This window comes from Phalacrocorax carbo, chromosome 11 (assembly GCF_963921805.1).
Source record: "Phalacrocorax carbo chromosome 11, bPhaCar2.1, whole genome shotgun sequence".
Classification (NCBI taxonomy): Eukaryota; Metazoa; Chordata; class Aves; order Suliformes; family Phalacrocoracidae; genus Phalacrocorax; species Phalacrocorax carbo.
Window position 1 is genome coordinate 8,604,635 of NC_087523.1, and position 24,742 is coordinate 8,629,376.

The following is a 24,742-nucleotide window of genomic DNA, read 5'->3' on the forward strand; positions in this document are numbered from 1 at the left end:
TTGGCACTGATAAGGCTACTGTCAAATTGGCGGGGCGGGGTGGGGGCGGGAATTACTCTAAATGGTAGCATGATCCTTGTGTGGATTACCTGGGGAAGAAAGATGGTTTAATAGTGTCCATAAATGATGCAGACGCCACTATTATTGACTAAGCTGAGCTAGGCTCTCTGAATTACACACCAAGCTTTTTACATACCTTCTTTCAGGTGAGTACTTTTTTTTCTTTTTGCCTGGCTACCTTTTAAAGCTTATTGCTGATTTTCCACTCTGTTGCATCAAAAAAACCCCTGCAAACACTGTTACAGACCATAACTAAGCATCTGCAAGTTATAAAACATTTAAAAGCTTTACATTTAACCTATCTATTGGCAATAAAACATACTCCATCACAAATGCACTATTTGAGACAGATGTTTGAAATATGAATGAATGTTTGAATATTCAGTTTTAAATACTCATGATAAAAGAAGCTGCAGAGACATGCCATTGATCTAAAACTTGTTTGCACATTCCTTAGGGCTATGCATGAAGCATAATGGGATTTCTATGTTCCTAAACAACAAAAGGTGTAAAAATGCCTTTTCAGTTGCAAACTTTGTTCATTTATTCCTGTGGCAAAAGAATGCAAATCTTAAGTCATTTTTTTGTGCACTGACATCAAGTCTTTCTCACACAAAAAGTTCCTTAAAGAAACAAGAAGTTCAGCATAAAGTCATGCTTCCTCCCCCACGTCCTTAAAAAAAAAAAAGAAAGAAAAGAAAAAAGAAAAGAGAGAGAAGAACATTTCACTTAACTCAATTGTACCTGCCAGCTAAAAGCAAAGGCTACTTAAGTGAGTGACTCTAAACTATTAGGCATGTGTGTCATTAATGAGAATGGGTTTGCAAGGTCCAAGCAAAATATTTGTTTCGGTATGGTTAAGCCACCAGTATATCTACTGCATGCATTTCTGCCCCAGCTCTGTAGTTAAGTGACAGAACCTGTTCGCCAACAGAAACGGCAAAACAACTCTACATTAAAACATATGATGGTAGCTTATAAGCATGAGCAAGAAAATATCCTGTACAAAGTAACGGTCTGTGTTAATCCCTCTAATTTTGCTTCTTCAATCATTTATTTGTAGAGTAGAATGGGAGTTGGGGTTTTTTTGTTTGTTTGTTTTTTACGATGAAATTGCAGATATTCAAAATTAATACTAAATCAGGAACTGAAAGAATGGGGTGGTGGGATGCATTTTCAAGGAGTGTAGGGAAACAGTGTTAATGTCAGAATCAATCCTTGTGCTATGAATAACTTAACTTCAAAGCTGATGCTACTGTCTGACTGAGCACCCTATGTCTTCAAGGAAGATAAAGCCACATATGTAGTCAAACCAATGTTTAATTCAGATTACGCAGAACAATACAGAAACTTGACTGGAGCCAATTAAACTAAGCTTTCACTGACTGATAAAAATGCCATTTCACATCCTTCCTGCGCACAGCAAGGAGCAGTTTGAGAGTGCTACAGTTCTGAACCCACATTTATTGACCTAAGACACTTTTGTACTTAACACATCAATACCAGGATTTCAATTATGACATTTGATATTATCCTTTCAAAATAGGAGAATCTTTACTTCTACCAGGGACAAACCCCCATAACCCTGTAGGGACTATGCAGAAATACAGAGAATATTTTCCAGTGAAAAGTATAGTTTCTGTAGGAGGCCACTAAAAAAGGTGATGCTTTGAAAGCTCGAGATACTTTGCTTAGGCACCACCCATGCATTGAAGTGCATTTTTCCTACCAGCCTCACTACTGTGGTTCAAGAAATGTAGGCAAAACCAGGCCCTGTTCTTGCCCACAGTCACTCTGTGTAATCACACACCCACCAGCTGATCTGTGGTGCCTCATGGGAGGCATAATGTGGCCCAGGGCCCCACCATACATGAAGAACAAGGGCAGTTGTCTCCCAGCTCATGTCCCTGTGGAGTAATGCACCACAAGGAGCAGCACTTAATAGCTGAGCTGCCCAGAAACAAAACATTTTAGGTTGACTTAGAAAAGTGTAATGAAACATTTCAAAGATTTCAGAATGAAGTACTATGACTCTGCCAAGTCATGGCTTTTCAGAATAACAGTTACTGGCACTGTTGGCAGTGAACACAAAAGTATTCAAATCCAAGAATTGACAGTTAACTTTAATTAAACCTTTTGGGATCTGATTCCATGATAACCAAAATTGTATAGGTAACCCATGGGTGTCTATAAAAGCCTACAAACTAGCACAGCTGTGCATCAAGATAGACTGGTAATAAAGCAGTCAGGTGGAAATGACAGCATCTAAAACTTGGAAGCAAGCACCTTCATCCCTGCAGAAAGCAGCCAGAATATAATAATGCCTATTAAAAAGTAGTCAGAACAGACTATAGATTATATTCAGCTGCAAGCCTTCCACAAAGCCCAATTTCTAAAGGACTGCCCTCAGTATTTCTTCTCAGTTCCTTAAAGAATCAGTTTCTCTGTGCCTCAACCGCCCACCTGTAAGATAAAAGCGACTTTATCCCTGTCCTACACACTGCCCACCTGCCTATGCAACTGCAAGCTCTTTGGGGTAAAAGAACTGCAGACAAGGCCTCACACTGGGGTTGTAGCCTTTAGGAGTAACAAATAAAAATAAAAGTTTTGTATATAGGAAGTAGCGGAAGACTGAGCAACCCTTGGAAGGGAGCAGAAGTATGAAAGCAGCTGCATTACCCTAAGTCTAAACTTTGCCATTGGTATCAGACAAATGGCATGCAAGCAATGTTAACTGCCGGCAGTAAACTTCACCAATAGGCAGTCAGAAGTGGAGGGAGAGAACAATTGAACTACTTTCCAAGAAATTCTGTGATTTTCCAGCTAACCATGCAGCTGTGAAACTGAAAAGCCCAGACTGGTTTATGTAATAACAGAAAGCCAACATTACAGGCAGTCGACATATTTCAAAACACAGCGGTGTACTTTCTTTGGTATTTCTTCTCATTCCTTCATCCTCATCTCTATTCTATTAAAATTTAAAAGCCACGCCATTGACATAATTTCCAGGGACAAGGTCTGTGCTGGCCACCGCTCATTCCTCTGCCAAATACAGCACTCGGGCATGCAGATGCCCCAGTCCTCTCTCGTTGGCACACACAAGCCAGAAGAGAGAGATTAACAAAGAGGAGAGTAGGGTTTCTTAAGAGCTCTTCATAATGGACAGTGTCTGACTCTATATAGAGGGATAAAAGGAGAGCGATAAACTGTGTTGTTGTCAAGAAAGAGAAGAGCGCTTAAAAAGCCTTTCAAATAAGCAATTTCCCCTCTCATCAGTATCCTCTTGACTGCTAAGCTCTTTCTTTTGTCTCTTACCTTGAATGGTGATCAGCAATGCATGATTGGCCAAGGGGCATCAGCTGTAAGTCTAACAAACGGAGCCAGCTGAAACCACTACGGAAAGGAAAGACCACTCTCCTAAAGACCTATCTAATTCATGGAGGAGAAGGAAGAAAAGGCAGAGTATAACAGCTTCATTTGCCTTGCCTATTTTGGCAAAGGGTATAGGATTTGCCATCCCTCATACTAGGTTTACTTAGCATCCCATCTCTGAAATGTATAAGGATTGGACGCGCAGGTGCCAGGAACCCCACTGCCAAACAAGTTTCCACCCTACAATCCTTAATGAGATTTTTGCTTATATCCTCAAGGATGAGGGTAAGTAGCCGTTCTGCTCTCTGCACGCTTCCTTGTCCGATCCTCAAACAGCTGCACTGCAACCAAGACATTTCTTCCTTGCAGCGTATTGTACCTTGTGGTCACATTTGTCTTGTGCTTAAACTAACTGGCACATGCCTAACAGCATTCTGAGCACAGTCAGAGCACACAAAGAGTTAAAGATCAGTGCCGCAGCCAAAAGGGAGCAATTTTACTCTTAAAAATCTTGGTTTTTCACTGGGAATATTTCACCTGTTTAACATTGCTGTTTAACCTGACTGCACGATGAAGGGCTTTCCAGAGTTGTTGTTAGCCATGCAGAGACTCTAAATCACTTCTCCACTAATCCAATTCCATTCAAGTGCAGGGCAAGAAACAGAGTCAAGGCTGAGAGTTTTTATGAAACATCAGAAATCTGCAGTAGTCTGGTGCATAAGTGCCCAGTTTACAACAACCAGAAAGCAGTGCAAAGCACCGCTCTTCACAACATCCAACCATTGTATTTTTGGCTATATAATGATTTTCATGCAAGACTGTTTAGATGTAGATGTTAGACTATCTCCAGTCTAGTCTTACACTGTCAACCAAACCCATTCTCCAGCCATAAGAGCCACTTTGCCTACAACGCAGTTGGCTTTTAACATAAGTTTTTGTTAATTTAATTAAAAAAAAAATATTAATCATCTTGGAGCAACTCCCTCTGCTGCAGCAGTTTTATCCAGGGCAGTTCCCTTACCTCCAGCAAGGCTTTGCCTTATTTTGAGGAAGCTGAAGCAACAGAGAGGTGGAAGCAAAGACTGTGAACGTGCTTTTCCAGGCTTTGGAAGGTCTAATACCAACGGCCTAAAAATGTTAGCAGAATGACCATACAGATTTGTATGATGCCAGCAGAATAGGCCCCTGACCACAGAACATCTGGGAGAAGGCTGGGAGGAAAAAAAAACTTATTTGGAGGCTACCAGAATGTGTACCCCATGAGACTCGTGAATTGATCTGCAGAAGTGCTGAGTACTCAGAGGCAAATGAGACCAGCGAGGGATCTGCTCTGAACAGACAAAGAGCATAAATTGGTATGGCTCTGCAGGCATACACATTCTCTAAATTGGACATCCCCATGAGTTAATACTATCTCTACTCCTTAGTTTCTCCATGGTGTCTGTGTCATCCTCTCAGCTCAGCATTATGAAGATTTATATCTGCAAAGTGTTTACAAGCCAGGAGCATTTAAAAACAAAAAAATAGTAACTCTGCCCACAGCCCAGGTTTGGGTGGCTTGCTGTGCTTACGCAGTCCATGTATACTAATTTTGTACATCATATAAAGAAACCTGGCACACAAACCTTGCTTATACACACAAGGGGACTCACTGGCAGTTGCATATGCAAACTTCAGTAGTTGACCTGATGCAACCCTAACACTTGATTAATGTTGGGGACAGTCTTCGATACTGCCCCAACAGGGTAAGCAAATGCTCTGAGATCTGCCAAGCTGCTGAGCTTCCTCAGTTCAAAGAGCTGAGGGCTTTCCCTGCATGTTCAACTCCGTAGAACGGCACTATTTTCCCAAGAGTTTGATACCAGTGCATTACCATGTTATTTCTTCACAGGCCAGACTCCTCTCTGTCACAAGTCTTAGAAGTTACAATAAAGTTTTAACTAAAGCCAACCTTGCTACCGTCAATACCAGCTACTACCCAAACTTCAGTGAGATACCCGACTTCAGGAGCATCTTCGAAAGGATGCACTTCATAAAATTATGAATGCCCTTCGGTCCAAAGCCTAGCAGCAAAGCAAATGTGCACAGTAACTTCAGTTTATGCCTTAGCTTCAGCCGTTTTTAAGATTTTGTGTACTCAAATATCAAATTCCTCTTCCATGGGAAGTTCTCCATGTCTTTATTGGTACTTTCACAAGCTACAACTTCCAAAGGTTGTCTTTCCAATGTACAAAGAAAGATGTTAACCACAATTACTCATTATTCATACTCTCACAAAGCCCACAGTGCCAAGGTTATGTGCAGAGCAACACATAGTCAGAGAAGAGACCCTTCCCTCTTCCTCTGGCTCCTCTTCCAAGTAACACAGTGGCTTACAAACAAGGTGCTCTTTCCATCAGGCATCAGGATGAAGTAGTATAATCCTGATCACAAACCTCCCCAGCTCCCGCTGACTTCAGAGGTTGTTCACAGTGCTCAGGTTAGAAAAAGTATTAACCTTGTCCTTTGAAGTCTATGCTCAGGTACACACCACAGCTCCCAGTTTCTTTAACCATGCGCTGAAGGCCAGCAGTTCAGGACATAGACACTTCACTCTTCTCTAACAAACACTAATTTTCAAAGATATTTTGCTGGGGGAGGGGAACTACAGGAACACTAATTTTTGTTTAGAAAACACAAAAGGAGCACACAGAGTTTAAGTAAAACAAAGCAGAAATTAATACAGCCTGTTACTATGTGTGCGTGGCCATTTTTCTTTAGAAAAATGTTATCGGGACAATTCTCTGAGCAACAATGACCTAACAAAGACATCACATATTATGCCATTTGCACAAATAATTACACATCATTTAGATATTAGTCTTCCTTCTCAAGGCATCACAAGGGAGTCTTCAGTTTTTGAGCACATGCAACTCCCATTAACATTAATGAGAGCTACTCACATATACAGGATGGACAGTAGATCTCTTGAGAATCTCTGCATTCATCGTACCTTGTCTGGGAAAACAATGGAAATGTAACAAAGGCAGACCCTAAATCAAGGAGGATTCAGCCACTGAGCTGCTATGCCAGCCTCGCAGCATTTCTCATCACTTACTGCTCCCCCAAATCCTTATGAAACATTGCTGTTGTGCTACTCATCGTGCTCCTGAACAGCACACCTCCGTCTCCAACTCGCCCTGGGGCTGGTCATGTTCTGGGTTACACTGGGCAAACCCACATTCCCTTCCACATCAGGAGTGAGTGAAAATCAGTTACTGGGGATCCTGTTTCTCAAATTTGAATTAGTGGGTCAGATCCAGATTTTCAGATTGCAGTTTTCACTTTGGACCTTTCCAGCTTTTGTGCCCACTACCAAATACAGCACTGCAGCTAGTTGCTTTTGCCACCAGTTTCTGTTAGGGTTATGTCAATTGACATCATTGTTCCTCTGCTGTGTTAGTGCCTTCAGAACCAGCATATGCAAAGGGGAGCAGAAGTGCTAATGCTTTTCCACACAAGTGTGGCACCACATCACACTGAGACAGTACTAGCAGGTATCTTAACCCCTCCTTTTCCATCTCTTCAGCCCTGTCATAACTGTAGAGTACTCAACAAACTGCTGTTCTCAGCTATGACAGTGAGGAAAATGTGCTTCCATGTGCTATACAAGCCTCATTCCTGCTTATAATTCAGCAGCAGCTCCAAGAGAAGGAAGATGATGGTGTCACTGTCAGACCAGAGGAGTGGCCAGCAGGGGCTTTGAGCCCTACACCCAGATTTCCTGTTGGGAAGGAAACCTTTTTCATTGGTCTCTCAACCTCCAAAATAGTGACTATACTACTTCTCATTCCCTTAGAGGAGTGCTGAGAAGGTAGCCAGTCTTTGTGTGAAAGGCATTTGAAAAGCAGAAGTGCTTGTTATCCTTGTGTGTCCACACTAGGCCTTTTCTCATATCACTTACAATCCTCTCCAGTCCCTTGCTTTTATTTCACACCCAAATCCCTGTGGCTCCAGCTCACATCCGTAAGGCTGATGGGGAGCAAGAGCACTCGCCACTCCAGCAAGCAAGTCCAGCAGTAAACTTCAGACGGCTTAACCAAATCAACAGAATTTCAGTAGGAAGTGAGACACTTCAGAGTTACAATGCTTTAAATAGTAGCATAAGTTAGAGCCTGAACCTCACAAGCTATTATAAAATTATCACACTTAATTTTTCACTTTTATTAGTATGCTCTGTGCTCAGTAGGTAGAAATAGCACTGACTTCCATGGCTGCACCTCCCTGCCTAAACTGGATCCCTCCCTACAAATGCCTCCTGTGATGTGCAGCACTGTTTCTTGTCCTAAGAAGTCCTTTACTTGCATAAACTGCTAATCTAAATATAACACTGTCCGTGGCCAACAACGGTTGATAAATTGTGTTCCCTTTATTGGTACCATTCCATAGCCATTATGAGACTTGATAAAGAACTTTCTCCCGAGCAAAGTTAAGCCAGATCTGAGCTGTGCTGATTCAGCTTGCTGGTAGTTTATCACTCAGACAAAAACACAATTGTGTAACCTAAGATGATATTACAGGAGGACACTCCAAAGAGGAAGGGAAGTAACATTTTTAAAAAAAATTCTACTTAGCTTCTCTTTTACTGGTTGTCACATAAGCAGAGCTTACCTTTCAAAAACCAAATTAAAAGATATTATTTCAGAAAAAAACCAGCTTCCAAGATCATGATGCCATATTAAATTCTTTCCCAAGCCCAATAAACTATGACTTATAAAACTTGTAAAATCTTTACTAGACTCTTGACAGATCCACATGTGTCTGTGGCAAGAAGAATGGAACCTTTTGCTAAACATCTGCTAAATCTTGCATCTTGGCTAGAACGACTCTACCCGATAGCAACACACTGTCTAATGCTTGCTGACTGCGGTCTGGGACTGTGATGGAATCTTTCTGCATGAAAACACCACGCTGCTTTGCCATGGTGTGTTATCATAGCCTGTATTTGCAGCAGCCATTTCCAGTAACATTGCATAATGGCACATCTCTTAGGGCTGTTGCCCCTCAACACTGGCACACTGTACATCACAGGCTGAAATCATACAGCTGCCAGCTACCTTTTCAAAGAAGATGCACACACAGCGTCTCCCTTTATACACACAGCTCTGGAAGTTTGGAGTCCAGAAGCTTTGTTTGTGAGCAGTCAGGGTACAAATCTAGAGGACAGCTTAAGAACAGCTGGTAAGTTTAGTCAAAGAAATTTCTGAAGACAGAGAAGTTAGAGAAAGTAAATTTGCTCATCTGTGCACTATATCTGAGAGATTCCTCTATGGTGTATATTTAACAATATTCTCTCATTCTACAGAATGGTGACCTCTGGTTTTCCAGGGCAGATCTGCATGTGTATGTTAAGCAATTCTACTCATATATAACCAAGTATTCTGAAAAACTAATAAGTTTCATGTTTCTGAGTTTACACTGTTCTGTCATTACTTGAAACATTGAAGATGCTCAAATAGGGGCAGTGTCCCCCACATCTTTTGGGGGACTCTCACATCTGCTTTGTAAGTATTTTGCAATGGACAGTGCTAGAAACAAGGCATTTGGCTAATAGTAACTTAGGCCTGGTCTAGCACAGCAATTAAACATCAACTATTTGACCCCCTATGAAAGACCTTTAAGAAGAATCTTTCCTTAACACAATTGGCATTTCCTTATTTGAAGTCATCCTATGACTCTTGAAAAACCTCTCTGATTCAAAAGAACCCAAGTGTCTTGTGTTAATACTAGTTGGAATAAGTTGATAAAACAGTTCAAAATATGGAGTTTACAAGAGCTTCACTGGCTTATGCTCAGAGAAGCTTTTCAGCGTCAAGGAGAAGCTAACGATTTTACATTGTCCTGCAGAGATGCAGAACAAAATCATTGAGGTTTTCTTAGTCCGCTGAGTTTAGTTTCAAAGCGCAAGTCTGTATAGCGCAAGGAATAGATCTGCTGAAAGGGAGCTTTGCCCATCTACACCCTTCAGACCTGCTAGTCCATGATTTGGATGTGGAAAGAAGTTGTACATCTACAGACCAGTCGAATTTCCTAGTCTGTAATGATGTGATCCTTCTAGTTCAGTTCAGCTTCCTAATTTGAGATACTTACAAACGCAAATATTTCTTTGAAGTGAGCTACACCACAAGAAGCTTCCCAACTCTTACAGGCATAACAGATAGCCAGAACAGCATTTTGCCATTTAATACTTTTAAAAAATATTTTTCTTCCTGACAGTCCACCCAATGTCATTTATAATAAATAGCAGTTTCCCCACATTGCACCTCTGCACAGCCATGTTACTCTGCAGATACTAGTCTCATAGGTTTAACTGATTTTTGACAATCATTTCTTTCCCCCTATCGTAAAGCCTTTTATTTTCTGAGGCTGTCCCTAACACTGGGGGGAAGAAAAAAAAAAATCTAACCTGAGTAGTTTACCTTGGAGTACAGCAATGCTCAAGATATTCTTTCTGGGTTGCTCTTCAGTACGTGGTGCATGTAAGGCATGAAACCCAGAACCATTTCTCCCTGTACATCACAAGTACTTTCCTTTACTGGGATGAATTTTTTTTCAAACTGGTAAGTCACCTTGACAACTTACTCAAGGAGACCTTTCAGAAAAATGTGCACTAGACCACCATGTTTATCCCGCACACCTCCCTCCTCTCAGATGGCAAGAGGATAGAAAGACAAAAAGCATGCCTGCATTCTTACAAGACAAAAAAAAACCCTCTCACATCTAAAAAAGAAAATGCTATGGAAATCTGGGAACTCCAGTGCATTGGAAGATGAAAGATAAATTGTGTTATGCGAATGTTGCACATGTTGTTGTTATTATATCCAAGAGGAGGACCCCATTGTGCTAAATACTACACACGCTCAAAATAACAGGCAGTTCCTGCCCCAGAGGCCTCATAACCTAAGATAAAAGCAGTATTGTTGTCCCCTTTTAATAAAGGGGAAGTGGGACACCAGAAGATTCAGTGACTTGAACAAGTTACTCAATGAAATGGTAGATCTGGGAATTGAACCCAGATTCAAGTCTCCATCCCATGATTTAACCCACACATCATTGCTTAGAATCACTTTTAGTTAAGCAGCAACATCTACGCTTCAAATTGGTACCCATCATTAGTTCTACTTATTTAATGAGAGAACAAAATACTTGATCTATTGTTCATTTCCCCCTTCATTTTAGGTTCCGGTAAGATTCATATTTAAGTATATGTCCAAAGATGCCACACAGCCACAAAGAAATCATTTGTATTCACTTCACAGTCAATTCCTATGACACACTGAGTCCATTCATAATGGAATATTTCAGCCCTACCTTTGTATTTAATTTTGTAGGCCAATGCAAAGGATTAATTTGAAAAGCTTTATGCTGTTTCTAAACATGGGACATGGTTATAAGACACTGCAACAGCTTCTAGTTGACGGAATACTGAACAGAGAAGGCTCCAAAATATCACACATTAAAAAATAATGCAAAACAGCAATCTGAAGATCTTCAGTAGGTGAAGGAAGGGAAGCTGCTGCAGGAGGTATGGAGGCTAAGGAGAAAGAAGGTGGAAGAAGACCCAAAGGGCAGTCAACAGGAACTTCAGGAGGAAGAGGAAAGCAGAGCAGGCCTGGTCTGAGATGTGTAGGGCATGTACTTGAAAGTTCTTGTTGATAATTTACATTCCGTAAGTCCAAGTTTAATTATGTATTACCATGTAATTACTGCCAAATGGGGAAACAGTCTCCAGAAGAGTCCAAATGAAAGGCTAAATTATAAAGAATAATGGACTACAATGGGGCCGGGTGTCTTGGGACAGCCCTGATGAGGGAACACAAAGGCTTCTGCTTCTGTGTTACTATTTGAAAAGTTACTTAGAGGAGGAGAGTTCAGAAGCAATCTGGCTGCTGAGTACAAGCACAAATGCTGGTAGTGCACACAGCACTGGACCAGGACTACACAGCACTTACTGCACCAAGAAGTGACAGTGCCCAAAAAAGGAGGCTTTCCTAAAGAGGAAGATGAGTCAAAGGACTGGCCTACTAAAAGCACATTACTTACATATTCAAATTCAGAAAGCACTGACATCTATCTTTAAACAGGCACTTTAAAGAAAAAAATCACATGCAAGTGCACACAGCAGCAGTATTATGTTTCACATGTGGTCACAACTTCGAAAAAAATTATTACGACCACTGGAAATATAACCGGAGCAATTATTATGTTGCCCAGGAGCATGACATTAAGAACTGAATTGCTCAAAATTTTCTGAACAATCAAGGCAGCATAAGTTGGGTACCTAAAAAAAAAAACACAACTAATGGCTATCTGAGCCAGTAGCTTCAAATTCCTACTTAATTCCACAGTGTGAAATACGTTGTGAAATCACACACTTAGTAAGCTACCTCAACATTTGTGCATTTAATATCTGAACCCAAATCAATGTTTCAAGAGTCTTGAAAATGTTTTCTTCTCTTGCAAAATCAGAGACAAAAGTACTCTAAGACTTAAAACAGAGTGAGGAGGGTACAATTTCTTTGTAGGTGCACAGAATGATATTCGAATTTTTAAATGTAAAAATAATGTGAGAGCAAATTCAGTAACGTAGAGCAGCTGAGGAGATGTACATTGTGAAACTGCGACCTTTGGAAGAGTTAACCCTGGGTCTAGTAGAAAAGCTGAGGTGGAAGACGACATTTGCACAGCAACAAGGCTAGACAGGAAGCTGTACCCTGGGGAACCATGAAGTTTGTGCAGGACAAAGAAAATGAAAACTCATAATGAAGTTCAGACACTTTGGGACGGGGGGAGAGCAATACAGTCTCGCCAAACTGGATGGCTCTACTGGGCTGGAAAATAGCCTTTCTCACAATCCAAGAGTTGCGTGAATTGCAGCAAGTTCTTCCAATGACTTTAAAGCAAATACTTGCAGACTGAAGTCTACTCCTGTCCAATGGGCTTTACATACCTTCATAAGACAGCAATCAAATTTGATTTGTTCTCAATATGCGATCAGAGATTCAGTTTTGGCTATGTTTTAAGAGAACTAGTCATAAAGGGTCAGAAGTATAGGAGGAGGGAGCAGGGTTCTCCCAGCAGACCAGACTGCTACTGCATCACCAGAGTGATCAGGGCAAACAGAGTGATCAGAGCAAAAAGCTAACCATGTTTGAGAAAACACTGCATTCAACTCTTTAGAGAACTGATTTTTATTCATCCCTCTGGAGCAGAGACTTGGAAGTGCCTCCCACTGAAGCTCTTGGGACCTTGTAGAGTAAGAGCCAAATAAACCAACACCAGAAACTGAGATTACACTGAGCATTCTGAAAGTGCATATAAGTGGACTGCTCTTTTTGCTAGTGGCATTAAGCCATTCTCCTAGCACAGTTGCAATCACTGAGCTCTCTTTACTCCTACAGTCTTCTCTGTCTTGAAAGAGTGCATTTATTTCCTCATTTTTAGGAAGAAAAAAATTACATAGGGCTACATAATGGTGCTAGACATTGTATTTGGCAAACTGGGAAGAGTAAAACCATGTTGGATTACTGAAACTGTACAGGAAGATTTCCCTGTTAAAGTCTGACATTTCAACTTGGTCACTTCTGACAGCTTTCTGGCTTTTCAGCAAGAAACCCTAAAAGAAATATTTTCAAATACTATCTCAAGAAAATTAAGTTTGCAGAGTTTTTCTTTGGACAGGCCTTTCCTTTTTTTAACTAAAAAAGCCCCCAAACTCTAATATAGGTTTGTCTTCTCCTCCTCAAAAACCAGAACATTTTCTTGTTAAATGGCTTCAAAGATTAGCAAACATTTTTCTGAGAAATTTCAAGTAACTCTAGATAGTAGTTCTGGAAACCTCATTCCTCTTATGCAAACTTCTATCCAGTATCAGCATCTCCACATAGCGATCATAATCCTCCACCGAATGAAAGTACACATGAAAATTTCTGCCAATACGTTCCCTTTCTCCAGGGAATGCTGTACCAGCTCAAAGTCTGCCTTCATTGCTGTGTTATTTCAGTTATTATCTGGATAGCAACATTTAATTCTTTCGATATTACTAAGTCTGAGAGAAAGATCACTCATCTCTCAATATTCTCTTTGGTAATTTATCATCTAGTGTTTGGGAGGAAAAAATAAGAGAAACATTGTATTCTCTCAGGAGAAGTCAGATCTGGGACACTACACTAGCAAAAAATAATTGGTCCCATTATTATCATTGTCTCTAGCTTTACACTTAAGGGAGAAATATGTCTGAATAGCTGGTTACATCAGCAATGCAGATAGAGAAGAAATTCCCACAGTGTGAGTAAGTCTTCACACACTTAGAGAACGTGACCACACACAATACACATTAGAGTGGAGAAGAACAAAGCAACCTCAGGAAGTGTCCCTGATTGTTTTCAGCTGATTAAGGACATATGCCAACAAGCCTCTAGTTGTTCAGGGAGCTTTGCGACTTCGGTAGGTCAAATTTACATAACGCAATTAAAGATATCGAAGGGTTTGGGTCTATATAAAAGTTGCATTCAGAACAATGTAAGGTGCGAGTTTAAGACAGTTTTGTTTTTTCGGACCAGTTCAACTAAGGGACAGCTTTATCTTTCAAGTTAAAAGAGCAGGGGAGAGATTAAAAGTCAGCTTAGCTAATGTAAATAGCCAATTTACATTAACGTCAGCCATTTGTTTTGGAATCAAAACACACACAGACTTCAAGCAGTAACAGCAGTTTTAGAAAACAGCATTAAGCTGGCATGAACATCAGGCCTTTGAACAAAGATACTGCATATTACTTTTTTCAACAGTCACTGCAAAAAGACCTAAAGCTTTTTGGATAAATAAACCTCCAAAAGCTGCAGTGACGTTAGAAGGAATTTGACAGGTTGTTGCTCTTTCCAGCAGAGCAGCCAGAAGTGCCTGTACCAGGTGTTGAGCAGGAGCAGTCGCAGCCAGCCCCAAAGGCTTCCACCGAGCTACGCAGCGGGGTGAAACACGCGCTCCTCTGGGCATTGCTGATGCTGGTATCACCTCAGAGCTCAGCAACAGAAGTTTTAACTTTGAGTTAACCAGCTGCCAGCATCACCTCGGTGTTGGGCCCAGAGTGCCAAAGAAGGCTTTGAGAACAGCTCACCTACACAAGGATTGCTCACTTCTCCCTCCCCAAGTCAGCCAGCCTAATAGAAAGGTATTACGTTTCCCTACAAATCATTCAGACTTCTTAGAGAAGCATTAAAAAAAGCCACAGTAGTTTTTAAAAAAAGATAAACTAAACATAGTACTTGGAGAAAAATGTAAGGCTTCCTGTAAATTAAACTGAACCTTTTTACATAATAGATCGCTCACAGCTATTTGTAAGGAAGTGACAAAGCTGCTGCAGATCTTAAGATATTGTAGCGAGGTTCACAGATGCACTTATGTAAATATTTTCTGACAACTCAGCTGCTACCGAAAACATTTTTGAAGTTATCAAAAAGAATTTAAAGTATTTTCCACTCCAGTCATTAACTCTTTATTTGCAAAAAGGCGCCACTAGAACTGTTAAGCAAAATGATCCCTTCTACAGAAGGCACAAGACCAGACAGCAATGCTTTTACACATGCCATCAAAATCTGAGCTCCAGCACTGCTGTCAGAGGCCAGTCCAGTATCAGCTTGCTGTCCCAAGCCAACAGGAAGCAGGTTTTCGCATTCAGAGCTATCATGCTCCACAGCCCATGTTCAGTCCATATACCGCACAAGAAGCTCTCTCGCACAGTGCGCTGGTTGGGCAGCTCAGCCAGGGCAGGTTTCCCAGTCATTAGGCTGCCAGATACAACACTGTACCAATTTAGCCAAGGCAGTTAGCATTGTATGGTGAGACAGCGAGAGTCAGAGCCTGACCATGCTTGGCTTTAGCAACCTGAAAAAACCAGAGACAGAATGCTTTACCTCAAAGCCATTATCTATTTCTTGGCATTACAAGGCAGAAAAACTACATGGCCTGGCAGTGGTCTATTAGCATATGTATTTTATCTGCTGTCACATATGCATTACCATTTAGCTGCAGTTTCTTTTGGAGCTTATTTTTCTCTCCAGACATTTAAATCTCATAACTTTTTTTACTGTTAAGGACATACAAAAAGACATCTTTTAAGTGAAGACTATACAAATTAAAGACAATTAAGAGCAGCCCATTAACGGCTTGTTATCCCTCTAGCAATCCTCCAGGAATCATTAATGGACACACCAGATCCTATTAGATTCTGTATCTGGGTCTCAGGTTTGAGAAAAAGCTTTGTGAAGACATGTTTACAGACATCTTTCCCTGCTGGGTACTTATCCAAGCCACCTCAGGCATGCAAGACATAAGATATTACTGCTAAGGTCAGCAGAAATTCACATTACTAAAAGGAGCTTCACTATAGCTCTGTTTCAGATGGTACAACACCGTGGTGCTTGAGGCTTGATACCATTTGCCCAGGTTTTGCCCAAATAGCACGTCCTTTGCGGGGGGTAGGGCCAAAGGATAGGACAAACCCTCATTGCTGGGGAAGATCAAGTGATAGCAAATCACCAGGAGACCACATATGAGGTACAAAAACTGCTTGACAGCTCCTCAACCATGTAATTCATTCCTCTTCTCAGAGCTACACAGGGCAGATCTCACAGCAGAACAGATCTTCAGGGCAATCTGCTTTCAGAGTTCAATACCGCATAGCACTAGGGATGCTTAGAGAAGTGTAAAAGACAACTGGACATATTTACAGCACCATCTCCTGACCAAAATGCCCAATTAAAAATCATTCATTACAGCAAAAAAATTGGCAATTAAATCAATTTACCTTTTTTTTTTTTTGGTGTATGCTCACATACTAACCCCATACAGAGATTTTTACAAGTCCTTGTTTATTCTAATAGAACCAATTAATACCTTTTTAGTTTTCTCCTTTTAATTGTTATTTGATTTCCCTGTATGGGTGAGAAGTATTTATAATATCATTCACTGCACCAACAGCTCAGGCAGGTCACACGATCCTGGGAAGATGAAACAGATTCTTCTCTCCAGAGGAAAAGCCACATTTAAAGCCAGGGAATGGTCCATGCTGGAGCACGCTCTCTCCTGACTACATAAAGGAGTATAGGGAGCTTAAGCCTACAAACACCTCCACAGGTTTTTCCTCTATTGTCTGAACATGCACATTCATTTTGTGTGCTCTGGCACTGCAGCTGTGACACTTATTTTCTGTAAAGGTGTTCCTGCTATAGAGCTTCAGTAGCAAACACTGCAGTGGGCAGAACTCCAACTCTTTCCCCACACAGCTGGGATAAAATCTTGATGCTACTGAAGTCCAGAACAAAACTGCCACTGATTTCAGTGGCGCCTGAATTTCACCCTGGTTTTAAAGGGATCTCATTTTTGGCTGGCAAGATTTCAACCCTTTTTAATTCCCAGAAGCTCAACCACAAATCCCTCTTCTCCTCCCACACAGCTGCTCTGAAACTCCCTGAGGTCCTCGAAGACAGCAGCCAAGCAGGCCTCCTTGGGAAGACACAGGGCTTTGCTTGCAGAGATCCCCACCTCCCCAGACCATCTCCCAGCTCCAGAAAGTCAATCTATACAAGTCTTCAAACTGATTAAGGACACCCCCTGTGAGCTTACCCCTTCCGCCCCAAGCTCTGCATATCACTGCCCACAGCAACTCACTCCTTCCCACTTCTCCCACATCACAGTCAAGCGAGCGCAGACCTGGCACAGACCAGACTACCAAACTGCATAAGCATGGCATAGTCTGGGGCACAGCAAAGGACTCCAGGATGCAAAGGACCTGGCGCTGGGCTCCGGAATCTGCAACACTCCCATGAAGTCACAGCACTGGGATCTAACTCAAAGCCTGACCCTCCCCCAACATTTGTTTTTAAAGAAAGCAGATATTAAAAACAGATAAAACAAAAGTGCAGTGACAGGAACAAGATAAATCAAGTATTGTCCAGCCAAAAATTAAGAACCCTGCTTTTTGGTGTCCCCAAATGTCTTCCAGATACAGAGCTTATCCCAACCATCTGGCCATCAAACACAGAGACAAGACAGAAACAGCCTAACAGAAGGATAGATGTCAGAGTGACAAAGCAGCATTTAACGCTACAAATAAAAGGATGAATGCAGCTTCCTGAGAAGAAAGTGTCACTGCCATTGGAAGGAAAAAGGAATAAAAAAGTCAAGGGAGGTTTTCAGACCAGGAGCTTACAAACACTAATATCCACCAACCATCCACAGACTTTGGCACACTCATTTTAGGTTCCTTTGACAAAATCGGTTAGTCCCAGCAATGTGAATGATGGGCATATCAGGGGGTCATGGGCACAGCACCGTCAGTAGGAGCAGCTAAGCCTGAGAAAGCAGGGTCGCTTTTGGTTCAACATGACTGAAACATTTCACTGGTTACAGCAGCAGTCAGTTTGTTCAAGAGCCAAACACAGCCTTAGCTGGTAGGTCATGGAGAAGTTAAACCCACATTCTGCAAAGGCCTGCCATGTGGTTCACGCTCAGCCACCCCACTGGCTATGGAAATACTCCCACCCACACCAGCCTTCAAGGCATGGGAGACTCTATGCAGCTCAGTCTGGTGGAAAAATCAAAATTCATGGGGCTTTTTTTATTTCTGGCCAATCTCATTACTTTTTACTCATGGTGCAGTAAAGCCTAGAGAGGTTTCAGTCAGAAACTGGAGCCATCATGTACTAAATACCGTTGTTACACTCACATAGGAAAATATAGCCCTTGACCTGACCACTTGCCTCCCTAATATGAGTTGGTCACAGAGAGAGTCACAAAATCTTTCTAGAAGCCAGAGATCCCTTAGGGAGAACAAAAGAAAAGATGATTTCATAGTTAAAATACACAGGCAGCACAAGTTGTAATACACAGGAGCCAAGTTTTAACTATTTTGTCCTGATCAGAATAGGCCTCCCAGGTCAACCCAGCATTAGTCAATATGCTCCAGTTGGGCACTGGCAGGATTTCTTCACCCTGTAAGTGTTCAGGACAACACTGTGCCGCATCTGGGCTCTAGGCCCTCATTCCCCCTACTTTACATCAAGGATCTTTTGTTGGCATGTCCTTGCTTCATCTTGATCCATATGCAGGAGAAAGAGTAAATTAATTTTTTGCCCTTGGTGATTTTTCTGTCTCTTGTGGGATTCCACAAAGAATCCCACCTGGCAGTACTGATGTCCAGTCAGGGTCCATCCAATCAGCTGGGCTCTGACCATGTACTTTTACCAGCCATGTGAAAGATCCCCACAAAACTTCATTTAATAGCTTCTGCTTCACATGTGTTACACATCTTAAGGCCCCCATCACAGCACAGCATTCAGCAGGGAGCTGCCATCACACTCAACACACAACAGGACAGCAAAAGTCATCCTGTTTGAGGCAGAAGAAACATCTGATACACAAAGCACTTCCAAAGACAGCCCATGCAGCAGCTCCCAGGGGTGAGACAGGGCATCAGAGCCCTTTGAGTCACAGCTATCTGTCTGCAGGAACAAGGGTGACAGTCCCCAAAGCCTTTCCTCAGCAACCTCATAACCAGCTCTCCATGGCATTATCTCCCAAGGTTGCTGCAGCAGCAGAGAACAGAGCTGCCTCAGGAAGAGCCTGCCATAAGGCACAATCCAACACATGGCCCCTCTCTGGCCTCCTAACCTGGCCCTGTCACCTCCCTTTCTGCAGAGTACAGCCCCGCGGTCCCATCCACAGAGCAGCCCTCCCTCAGTTGGCTCCTACCTTCCCTGTTTGGCAGGATCTCAGAGCAGCTGTGCCACACCAAGGAGGTGATTAGGCCTTCCCTGAACCCTTTGCAGGCTGCGGCCATTGATGTGCCCCATAAACGTATTCTACTTCAATTGTCAAAAACATACAGGAGCTACAAAAGAGGAAGACGTCCTTCAATAGCTCCTAAAATGACTTTTGCTCCCTTCCCTAAAAAGCTGCAGCATAAATTAGGGCAGAGGTGGGCTGCTAAGGGACCCTTCTTTGTCACTGTTATATTAGAAGAGAAAAACAATTGTTGGCTTTCCATCAGCCAGCAGGAGCAACTGCTTCAGTGCCATGCCAATAGGATTAGCACCCCTCTGTACTTCTTTGTGGACAGCTATGGTCTGCTGTTCTCCAAGTAAGCATTTCTTTATTATGGCATGTATCAAAAGAGCACCATTGTTTAGAATATGCTCCTTATTTCACATCGGAAAGGGAAAATGATAGGAACACAGGGGCTCAAAGTTTGGAAGATGAAAAGGAAAACACAATAAAGACAGTCATCTTTGAGCTTACGAGACTCTGACATGTCACAACTGTAAGCACTGAATCATCTCCCTGGTATACCTTGTGAACCACTTCTACTTCAAAAATAAAAATAAAGCACTAGGTTTCTTTATGCTCTTGACAAAATCTGCAGTGCGTGGCATTGAGTTGTGTCATGTTATTTCCCTTACAGGTCACCTGGGAGGGGTTTTTAGAAAATTGCTTTCTGTTTTATTTCATATGTTTCTTTACAATGGATAAATAAAGTCTGAAGAATCCTCCCCTCCCTCAAAATCTCCTTCTGTTCTCATTCACTGCCCTCAATCTACTTTATTTTTCAATAGTATCAGGAACATTGACTACAGTCTCATCCCTCTGTATTGACTGGTCTCACACATGTATTGTGATGTTTCCCAGTCAAAAGAAGTGATAGGAATATCAAGCCAAAATATCTCTCTCCCCCACAGCATTCAGGAGAGCCTAGTATTAACATCTGACTTACAAGCTAAAAAGCCAGCTCTGATGCTTCCTGCCCATGCACTTGCACTAACAACTTGCACAGCTTCTGCAGGTGCTCCCCCAATGCATGCTGCAACATTTCACCATGCTGGCCAGCAGGCAAAGCAGCTACCGTTGCACAGAGCTTTGCATCCCACAGCTTTCCAACAGCCTGAACTACCTCAGGTAAAGTACTAGACACTAAACAGTCAAACCTACCAGTTCTCATTGGGAGGGGCAGAGAGAGTACCTAGAAGATTCCTGCCTGTGCTTCCACGCAAGAGACATTTCAGATGTGTTTAAGCTTCAGCAAGCATACACAAATCTGCCAACCTAGTGCAGCAAGCCCAACATCCAGAAATCAGAAATTTTGCAAATTCTAGATTTCACCTGGACCTTAAACTTTATTATTATTTTTTCCATATCAGTATGAGGTAGCATTGTCCTTCCCTCCACCAGAAGGCTCAGAAAGATGAGCTCTGAATGCACAAACCAAACCGCAGACCATCACGATAGCTCAGCCTTCACTTCAATGCAGCACACAGGACTTCTCTGAACCCCTCCTGCTCCATATTCAGTAGCAACTGGATGAACACGTCCTGGTCCTCTGCAGCTGGCTTCTAGAGGAAAACATCCTGCCTTGGTATTAAAATTTCCAGTGACAATAAATTCACCATACTCCTCAGCAAGGGGTTCCAATGCTAAGTACTCATAACATGAAAAATGTATCTTTTTGACTCTGCATATTCCTACCTCAAGAAACTGGGCTTCAGTATGCCTTTCTTCACAAGATCAGAGAGCCCTCTATTATGAAATATCTGCTTCCATGTATGTAGGTGCAAACCATAAGCATCTAAACAGGGTCTTCACTTGCTTAATTCAAAGCTGTCCACCAGTGCTCCGATATCCATCAGCCTGCTCCAATGGCTGCTTGGAACCCACTGCAGTGCCCTTCTTAGAGGGTGAACGCCAGCACTGGGCAGCATTGCCGCAGAAGCCAATCCAGTAAACCCCTATTCTGAATGAACAGCCACTAGCTGGTACTGCTTTCTAGGCATTAAAAACATGCAAGGACCTTAGTTATTTAGTTGGACTTTTGTTTCCACACACAAGAGCAGAGAGGCAGTGGGGTTCACCAGGTTGGCAGGTGGACAAGAATGCAAAAATCCTGGGTCCCAGTCTGTTTCCCCAGTGACTGGCATTTCTACTCCTCTCATTTCTCCTGGAGATGAGCAAGTTGTGGCCATCTGAACCTGCTGGCTGTCCCTGTTAAAAGTACTCCTTTGGGCCGCCCCCTCCCTCAGGAGCCAAGCTGCCCACACTCAGGTCTGCACACTGCTCCCCTACCTGCCACCATGCCCAAGTGTTCAGTCATGCAACTGCCAGTCCCAGGCCTACTCCCAGAGATAAGTTATTGATCAAGCACAGCCAGCTCTCCCCAGTTTTCTTCTCAGGGGTAGCTGCTGTCTCTCATGGGTTTGCCCTTGGCCTTATCAGCAATAAACAGGGAACTCAGAGGCAGACCCACTTGTCCCTCATGCACCACAAAGTAGAGGGCAGGGAGCTGCAGTGGAGAAGGGCCCCGTTGCTGCTGGGTCACTAGCCCATGGCTGCCCGTGAAGCACGGCAGGAATCCCCCGGGTGACCAGCAGAAGGAGTTCTGAGAGCCAGAACAAAGCCCAGAGCACTAACTATCTAACTGGTAATTACTTTCTGGTGAAGACTGAAAAATGGGTCATTAAAACCATATTAAACTGTTTTCATTAATACAAAAACCTGATTTACATTTTTTTTCCCACAGAGCCATTATGTTCCAAACGCACTGCACGGATGATTTGTTTAATCATGACCACATGGAATAGCAATTTTAAGGGCCTGTGACAATCACTTTTTTAACCAGGAAACCTGGTTTGCAATAATTGTCATGTTTTCTGTTAGCCACCCTTCCCACTGCTGTCATAAACCCGCTCCTTTCTAAACACACTGCCTTCCTAGTTGCACATAAAAGCAGCACAATCCACTGATACAATTAATAACGCTGAATATTTAGGTCAACGTCAGTTCTATTAATTTTATCTCTTAAAGACTCGCACATTTTCTAAACAAGTCTAGCCCTTTGGGGGGTTAAACTGTAATTTGCAGTCTGGTTGTGAGTCCCTATCACATAATAGATCAATTAGGTTGAACACTCTAGTATATTAATCTTATTCACTCATAGTAAAGGCAAATATGGCTAATTACTGCATTACAATATTGCCTACTTTTCCCAAATATGTATTAAAGAAAAGGGGAGTTTATTACATTGAACTATCAAATAAAATTATCTTGATATTAAACTGACTGGGAAGACGAATGCATGTATTAATTCATCTTGGTTTTCCTAAATCAATATCCATTGGAAGATCTGTTTATCATTACAAATGTGTCGGATCTGTAGAAGAGGCTTTCTCTTTCATATAAAGAACTCAGCAATTCCACTTAAAGCATGGCTTCTCTACCACAGCATTCTGTGAAACACAGTAGCATGATTTCTTTTGCCATATCTATCAGCTTTATATTTACACTTTGAGGTTATGAATTAATGGGTATTATTTCAACGACTCCAGAGAAATGCAGGTAGTGATCCAAGTCTTTTTTTTGTGCTTCTCCCTGCAAACTCGCATGGCCAGAGGGCTTGTCTCTATGATGAAATTAATTGAATTTGGTTTTTAAAACTACCAAGTTAATCAAGATTGGCAAAGCATCTAACTGGTCAGTGGAAACAAGGAAAAGTCATGGTCAGCATTACGTTTACCCCAGGCAAGCTGAGGTGAGCCTGAGCAGGATTCATCCTTGCCTGCATTTACCAATTAGCAGGTACCAGCTAATTCATCCATGGGCTTGTAATAAAATGGGACAAAAAAAGGTACTATAAGAAGTCACCTAGCCTGCCTTAAGGCACCGTGAAAAATGAGTTTAGATGTGACTAGCAGAGACCTAATTCTGTTCCCTGTTCTGCCACTGATCTGCTGTGTGACCAAGTCACTTCCTCTCTTTCCCCGATGCGGTGATTTCCCCCAGCCCCTATCTCATTTAGTTCCCACTCAAGACCCCAGAAGGCAGGAATTCTCCCTCCCACCCACATGGCACCCACCACAATGGGGCTCGACAGGAGCTGGTGCTCTAGGCATTACTGTAGTCAGATGTTACACACTATTAGTAGTGAAGACAGGGCACAAATTAGGAGGATGGCTGTGCTTCCGTAATGTTTGAATCTTCCAGCAATAGCTTGTAAGCTGTGAATTTGTTAAAGTGGGAATCAGGCCAACAAAGACAAAAATCTAAATGCTTGGGCTGCTGCAACAGAAGTCTTGTATGAAACACCTGACAAAAACAGAGATTAATTTGTCCATATAACAGACAGTAAATTCAACAAAAATACGTTACTTCAAAAAAAAAAAAAAGGTGCTATTTCCTCTACCCTGCTACAGCATATGGAACAGCTTGGATCTCAGGATCATTCCACAGGACACCCAGAAGCCAGTCACTCTAAGGCAGCCTCTACATCACATGAAACACGTTGGCGTGTGATTTATTTATACAGTTCCACATACATGCACGCTCCCACATACAGGAAAGAGGCAGAGCCATGGAGGACACAGGAGCCAAAGTGTAGATTTCCTGTCTTTGGCTGACATCATTGGTTTACTATTTGCTATTGGAAGCCTCCTTGCTTGGAAGCATTTCCCAGACTTCTTGCATCTCTTCTCTGCAAGCTTTGGGAAGATAGGCTATTCTCAGGTGATCCACAAAATAAAGTGTTCCATAATTGATTCTGCTGAGAGCTTATACAGCCGCATGCATTATAAGTTATTTTTGCCTTGAAAAGCATTATTACATAGTCTGAGGCTACACTTTGTCTTCTCCACAGATAGAACTGTTCTGAGCTAGAGCTGCTCCATAAGCAAATCTCATTTCATAAGTGGGTCATCAAAGGTCAGAAATATTTTGGGTTCTTCTCATCCCATGGGCCTCTAACTTCAAGCCCTCTCTAGAATTTTTAACTTTCAAGTCTAAGGAATTCATGGCCAGAGATATCCAGATGATTGTTATGGAAGATCCAGAAAGCAAGTAACAACGCAGAAAAATTGTCTCATTCTGCTGTAAGCAAATAGGAAATCTCTGCACTCAATTTACCAGAAGTTAATTATTTAGTTAAATCTGTTCCTGTTGTTTAGGAGAAGAATCTCAGAAAGAAATATCAGTCTCTCACTTCTAGAAGACCTGTGTAAAGGACCGCTTCTCTCCTTGATCGGACCAAACTGTACAAATCAATAGTTTAATTGTATCATATGGAGCCAACACATGGATTAATCACACTGACAGAAGTATGACCAGCAATTGGATTGTCGTCCTCATAGTGCCAGAAGTTCAAGGAACCAGACTCACCCCATTCAAAAGAACAACACTTAAGGATGTCTGAAGACAGAAAATATTCTCAAGAAAAATCTCCTAAACATGAATGATGTAT